General features: G+C 40.3%; 1 protein-coding gene across 8 annotated transcripts in view; it reads right to left on the bottom strand.

Moving 5' to 3' along the window:
* The window catches only part of HNRNPC (heterogeneous nuclear ribonucleoprotein C), a 61,957-nt gene extending 57,489 nt beyond the window's left edge, over window positions 1-4,468 (bottom strand). For 4 of the 8 annotated variants that reach the window (XM_073894927.1, XM_073894925.1, XM_025870386.2 and 1 more), the window contains exons 1-2: window positions 4,315-4,466; window positions 3,625-3,670 (exon numbers count right to left, since the gene is read on the bottom strand). The gene's annotated coding sequence lies outside the window, so the exon portion shown is untranslated. Of the gene's footprint in view, window positions 1-3,624; window positions 3,671-4,314 lie in introns of all 8 variants that reach the window. The other 4 variants (XM_073894928.1, XM_073894923.1, XM_025870390.2 and 1 more) reach the window with 4 other exon arrangements.
* Window positions 4,469-6,000: the final 1,532 nt, after the last annotated feature.

Below are 6,000 nucleotides of genomic sequence, written 5' to 3' on the forward strand. Positions count from 1 at the left end.
AATTATCAGTAGGTGACAGAAATTTACTAAATATATGCCTAGATTCCCACAAGGGTCTTAAAAACAAAAATCTACATTCGAACATTCATTTGATAATCAGCAGTTTGGACAAAGAAATATAGAAAAGCCAGGCCAACAGACATGAAGTGAGCAAATGTCAAATAATCAAAATTATGAAGGGGAATGGTCTACCATGAAGATACATACTAGAGATGACATCTAGTCTCAAAACCTGTAAAGTGATCAGACTACAAGACCTGATAGGTTCTATAGGGGGAAAGTTGTTTATGTAAGGAGCACATCATAAAAATTAATAAATAAGGAGCTCATCATTCCAGTGACAGAATGAAAAACCAAATGGAGAAAAGATTACTAGAGTTACTGAATAATGTCATAAAGTAAGTGAAAATTATGGTGCTTAATGGATTTGTTTTTGTGGTCTGTTTATAAGCTAGTATACACAGCTAATTCGCTAATTCCAAGATATGAATTCTAAGAATCTGACACACACACTAAAAAATAACATGCATGACAAATTGTTTCATCAGCTACAAGATTTGCAAGTAGGCTGTAGGTTTTTTTAGAAAATCAGAAGGAAATCACTGCCCTCGTATTTTAATATTCAGCCAAATGGTCTTATTCTTTACAAATGTCAGTAAACTAGGGGTACCTGGCTGGCTCAGTTGGTAGAGCATGAGACTCTTGATCTCAGAGCCACGAGTTCAAGCCCCACGTTGGGTGTAGAGCTTACTTCAAAAAGCAGGAAAAAAAAGATCAGGGCAGCCTGGGTGGCTTAGTTGGTCAGGCATCTGACTCAATTTCAGCTCAGGTCATGATCTCACGGTTGTGAGCTCGAGCCCTGCATTGACCCTGGAGCCTGCTTAAAAATTCTCTCCCACTCCCTCTGCTCCTCCCCCTCAAAAAAAAAAATAATAAAAATTAAAAAGTGTTCCTTGAGTCAATTATGTGTGGATGACTACAGCAACAGAACAGGTACTAAACCTCTAAAATTTTAACTGTAAATTTTTCCAAGAGTGTGGGACTCAATCTCAGGGTTGTGGGTTTGAGCCCCATGTTGGGTGCAGGGATTACGTAAAAATAAAATCTTCAAAAAAAATTGTACAAACCAAAAAAGTTGTAGAAAACGCACACATTTGAGTATTATCTCTACGGCAGTGTTTGTGATGTCCAGTTATGGTGAAACTTTCAATTTTTTTAAGTCACAGCTTGAACCCGGTACTCAGAATCTTCAGGGTATGTTAAGTAACTTTGTGGCTCGTCTACAAATAAAGCCTTTGCACATGTGTTGCAAGACAAACGCTCACCAAGATGAAAAGAAGCATTTACATTTCTGAAAGGCAAGAGGTCTTCCAAAAAGTTACGTTAAATTGATGAGCTACCAACTCAAAAAAAAAAAAAAAAAGACCAGTTTTAGTGCCTAATTATAATGCTTTGCAATTAACAGTATACCTAGTAAATTATACTTTGTCAAACCTCTGGGAGGTTTGGATCCCTTCCTCTAAAGCACTATTCTCAAAGTGTGGGTTGCCAACCAGCACCAAGTGGCACTTATTAGAAATGCAAATTACCAAGGCCCACACCAGACTTAATTAGAAACTGGTGGTGGAGCCCAGCAATCTATTTTAACTATTCCCCTTACTGATTCTGTTGGTTCACATTTAAGAACCACTATGTGAGTTTAATGCGGAACCCCTATCCCATAGTTAAGAGTGGTATAAAGTAAATCCAAGATCATCATGACTCACCATAGTAAATGCACCAAGAAAATGAAAAAAACCCCATGGTAATCCTTTTTCCCCTTTATAAGCCCCAACTTTCTAATATCTAAGAGAACACTTGCAGTTACACTACATCACATAATGCTGGTTTTCACCTGTCAATTCTCTAATATGTAAAAACCATCATCTTCCCTGACCCCAATCAGAATGAATATACGTATTAAATATGAGCAAATAATGTTCTCCAAAGACAATTATAAAGCTACTTCAAGATTAAGTTATTTAGATATCAATATATAAAAACTGCTTTTAATATAACTTTATACACTTTAGCCTTCTGACAAATGACTTGAGTAGAAATCAAATTAAAATAGGTAAAATGTCTAAGCCCCCTTAAGTATAAAACTGAAATCCCTAACTTTTGATTTGCCTAATACAATAGCGTGGGGGTGAAGGAGATGGGGATACAGTTCTCTTCTCTTAGGCCAAGATTCTTTCAACTGTCTCTCCCCAGTTAACATCTTAGATAATGACTACTTAATATTTAATTTTTATTAGAATTAACGATTTTGGATTTATTCCTTGCTTGTTCTTACAGCAATTCCATCCAAAATGAAGATGCATGCATGCATGCAATGTGAAACCCACTAATGCCCTAATCACAAATATAAGAAATGTTTAAAATCTCTGCAGAAGGAATAGCAACCAACACCAAGCATTCCAGTGCAACGAGCATGGGAAACACAAAAAGGTTGGAGACCTGCAACTTAGGCATCCTTCTTAAATCCTTCCTCTTTAGCCACATGAAAATGCTATTAAAGCCTATCTGAAAACCCCTTCTAAAATTGTTTCAGACATTAATTCTGGGGCCAAATCTTTCCAGATGGATAGTAACTCAAAGGAACTGTTTCCTTGGTACATGCTGATCCCAAGAAACCCAGTATTTCTAACAGGTCAAGGCAAGAAAAGTGCCCTTCAGTTTTCAATTTTTATCAACTGTTACTAAATATTAATTCCTTACATTTCTATTTGCCAACAATATTTTTATTACGTTTATGAGTTAAATCAACTAATCACTGCCCTTATCTCATTTCCAACAGTTCTGCAGTGAATAAACTTTAGTTTTAAGCACATGTAATAATATACATGTTTATGTTTTTCCTGAAGAGCAATGCTTTTAATCCCTATTACATCATCTACACGGTAAGGGAGTTGACAAATGCATTCACCATTCCGGATAAAGTACTTTTACCTTCTATCGATTTCCTAAGGGATGATTTTATCCTTCAGTATTGGTTTAAACTTTGCGTAACAGTTTCTGTGAGAGAACACACTATGAAAATGAAATCTTCCCCTTCCCCAAGTATCCAAAAAAAAAAAAAAAAAGCGATCTCTTGGATAAGTGAATATGATACTACTTAGAAACACCTATGTAATTTTCATAAACCTAGCGAACATTTTTCGTATGTTTCAGGACTTAGCAAATAGTGGGCACAATTCTACTTTCTTAATAAAAAGTATGGTTAACTACATACTTTTCAGATAGATATTTTGGAAAATCAATGCCATAATACCCTGAAAGTCAAATTTTAAGTTTATATTAGGATGTTAAATTAATAATAACTGCCAATTCTCGTAATTAAATATTTTTCCCAAGTGCAGTTTGGGAATTCCAGTTACCCCTAGTGACTGCTGTAATTAGGTTCTCGTAAAAAATTCAAATACAGTACTATCAATACCTACTGTTCCAATAGCTAGGTAAAAACCACTTGACTAACCTAGTATAGAGTCAAATTCCTTAGTAGTTCCGCTACTGATTTATTATGACCCTGGCAACCAACACTCTTGTGCCTGTTTTCTGTCTGAGAAATATGATAGTACCTACCTCAAGCAAAGTTCCACTAACTTATATATTTCAAGTGATTTGTAACCTGCAGACAAAAAGTAAGCCAGCTTTAATTATTACTGTTAATATGTAAATGAGATTACAATATTTTTAAAAAATAGAATTGAAAATAACTACTTCGAGGTCCGCCGTTGCTCAGAGAGGTGTAAAATAAACAATGATCAGTAAAACATTAAATCTATTGTTATTAATATTTACTACTCTTACGCCCTGCGGTACGCTCCAGAATTTAGAGGCTCGCGGTACAGTATCTACTTGGTAACCCTTACCCATCCCCCGCCCAATTTTTAAATTTAACAGGAAGCATCAGCATTACGTGAACTTCAACTGTATTAATGAGCATCTCGATCTTCCCTTTCATCTCTCTCTCGGAGTCCTCATGGTCGTAGAAAATGAAAGAAATGCAGCCGTTAACACAGAAAAAGAGCAAAAAAGAAAAAAGACGTTTTCCCTGCCGATCGTGGCCTAGAGGACACTAGGTTATATCTGCGCAAGGGCTGAGGCCTATAAAACTTTCTCCTGCATAAAACCTAATGCCCCAACGCAAACAGAATAGATGGAGGCCTGGTTACTCTACCGAGGGTAGGATTCCCTCGGTCTTCTCTCCCACACCCCCTCGCGCTCGCCGAGGAACCCAGCACCTGCCCTGCTTCTGCCCCCTCCACTTACCAGGAGGGGGAAGGGAGAAGAGATTCGATTCTGAATCTCCTACTCCCGAGTTCTACGTGGAGAAGCCAACTGCTGCTCGAGGTCGACAACGCAGCCACACCGTTCAGTCTTCGTCTCTTCACAAAATGGCCCCCGAGTCTCCTCTGCCGCCGAGGCGAAGGCCTAGCCCCCGCCCCGCTCCCGAGAATCATGCTATTGGCTGCGACTTTTCTCGCTCCCGCTTCTAATTAGACAGTTCTACCGCTCTTCACAATTCTGCCCAATCACAATCAGCAGTGGGTTAGACTATGCAGGAGAATTTCCACATGCGTGAGAGAAACTAGTTTGTAAATGGCTACTTTTCCTGTCATTTATCACCTGAGAAGTGCTTATTGGCCACTGTACTTGACGAAGCACTGGGTGGTAACGCGCCTTTGTATCGCGCACCGCTTCACATCCGGGTATCTGGGAGATCTGATTAGCGGCTGTATTCTCCTATCCCTGCTCCTTAGAGCGCCTAGACGAAGGCCCGCCCAGATCTCGGAATTCCCGCGGCGCGGGGGCGGGGAAAGGACTGGGGGATTTTGTTAGGTATCGGCTCCAAGAATCTGCTCTAGCGCCCGGCCTAGGAAAAAGGTGGCGCGCTTAGTGAATCCTTCACCGAACGTAGCTAAAGAGAGGACTTTTCTTAGGGGAGGGAGCAGTGAAGACCAGGCTGCAGAAAACTCACCAACCCTACAGTTTTTCAACCCTAGATCCCTTCTCAGTTCTAGACTCATGTCAGCTCCCTCCTGCATCCACTTGTCAGCCTGTCAAGCCCTTCTTCAGACAAACCGTATCTCACCCAAACCAACTGACTTCCTTATTCCTTTCCACTACAAGAAGTAAAGAAAGTCTAAAGTGCTGGCCTGGGATACTATGCCCACTCTCTGGCCTCCAGCCATCCTGCTGATACCCTACATGCCAACCAAATTGGCTTACCCCTCCGTCTCCCCCCGCCTCCCGAAATGACCTACCATCTCCTGGGTGGGATCACCACCTGCCCGGTCCCTCTGGTTATATTAAAGCAGCCCTAAACTCAGTAAGAAATAGGTCCAGCTCTTCTAAGGAGGGAGATTCCCTTCTGCCGTTAAGGAAAGGAAGATGCAGAACATCTGATGACGTGATTACATCTGTATCCATTTTAAGGGGTAAATGTATATGTGAATGCAGTTTTATGCATTAGCTTTGAATTAATTCTGAATTGCAGATAGATTCACAACGAAGCTGTCTGTTACCTGTCAAATGACAAAACAAACAATTTTGTAACTAGCTTGATGTCCTTCCTTCCCAAGGGAAAACCACCCACGGATTGGAAGAATACAGTGCCTCACAAGTAATGGAGCCTTCTACTAGAGGGCGTTTGGGCAACAGCGACTTTTACAGAGCATTAGAGGCGGCAAATCAAAACAGGCCTGGAGATGCATATCTCTATTTACAAAGGTCAAGGAAGAAGGAAGTAAGTTTGGGAGCCCAGCGTTGACTTGGCTTTTGGGGATTGGCTGACAAACTATACAGCGTTTCCGGTCAAGAAGAATTTAAATGAACACCAAAGTTTGGGTTTCCGGGACGTGACCCCTGGCAGGAGGGACTCCATTTTGGACCTAGAAATTTATTTTAACGTCCCTCTGGGGAGCGGACCTCTTACCTTTTTAAGTGGTATGCCTT

Source organism: Callorhinus ursinus, unplaced genomic scaffold, assembly GCF_003265705.2.
Source record: "Callorhinus ursinus isolate GAN/ISIS: 27379988/994484 unplaced genomic scaffold, GSC_fseal_2.0 scaffold8, whole genome shotgun sequence".
NCBI lineage: Eukaryota > Metazoa > Chordata > Mammalia > Carnivora > Otariidae > Callorhinus > Callorhinus ursinus.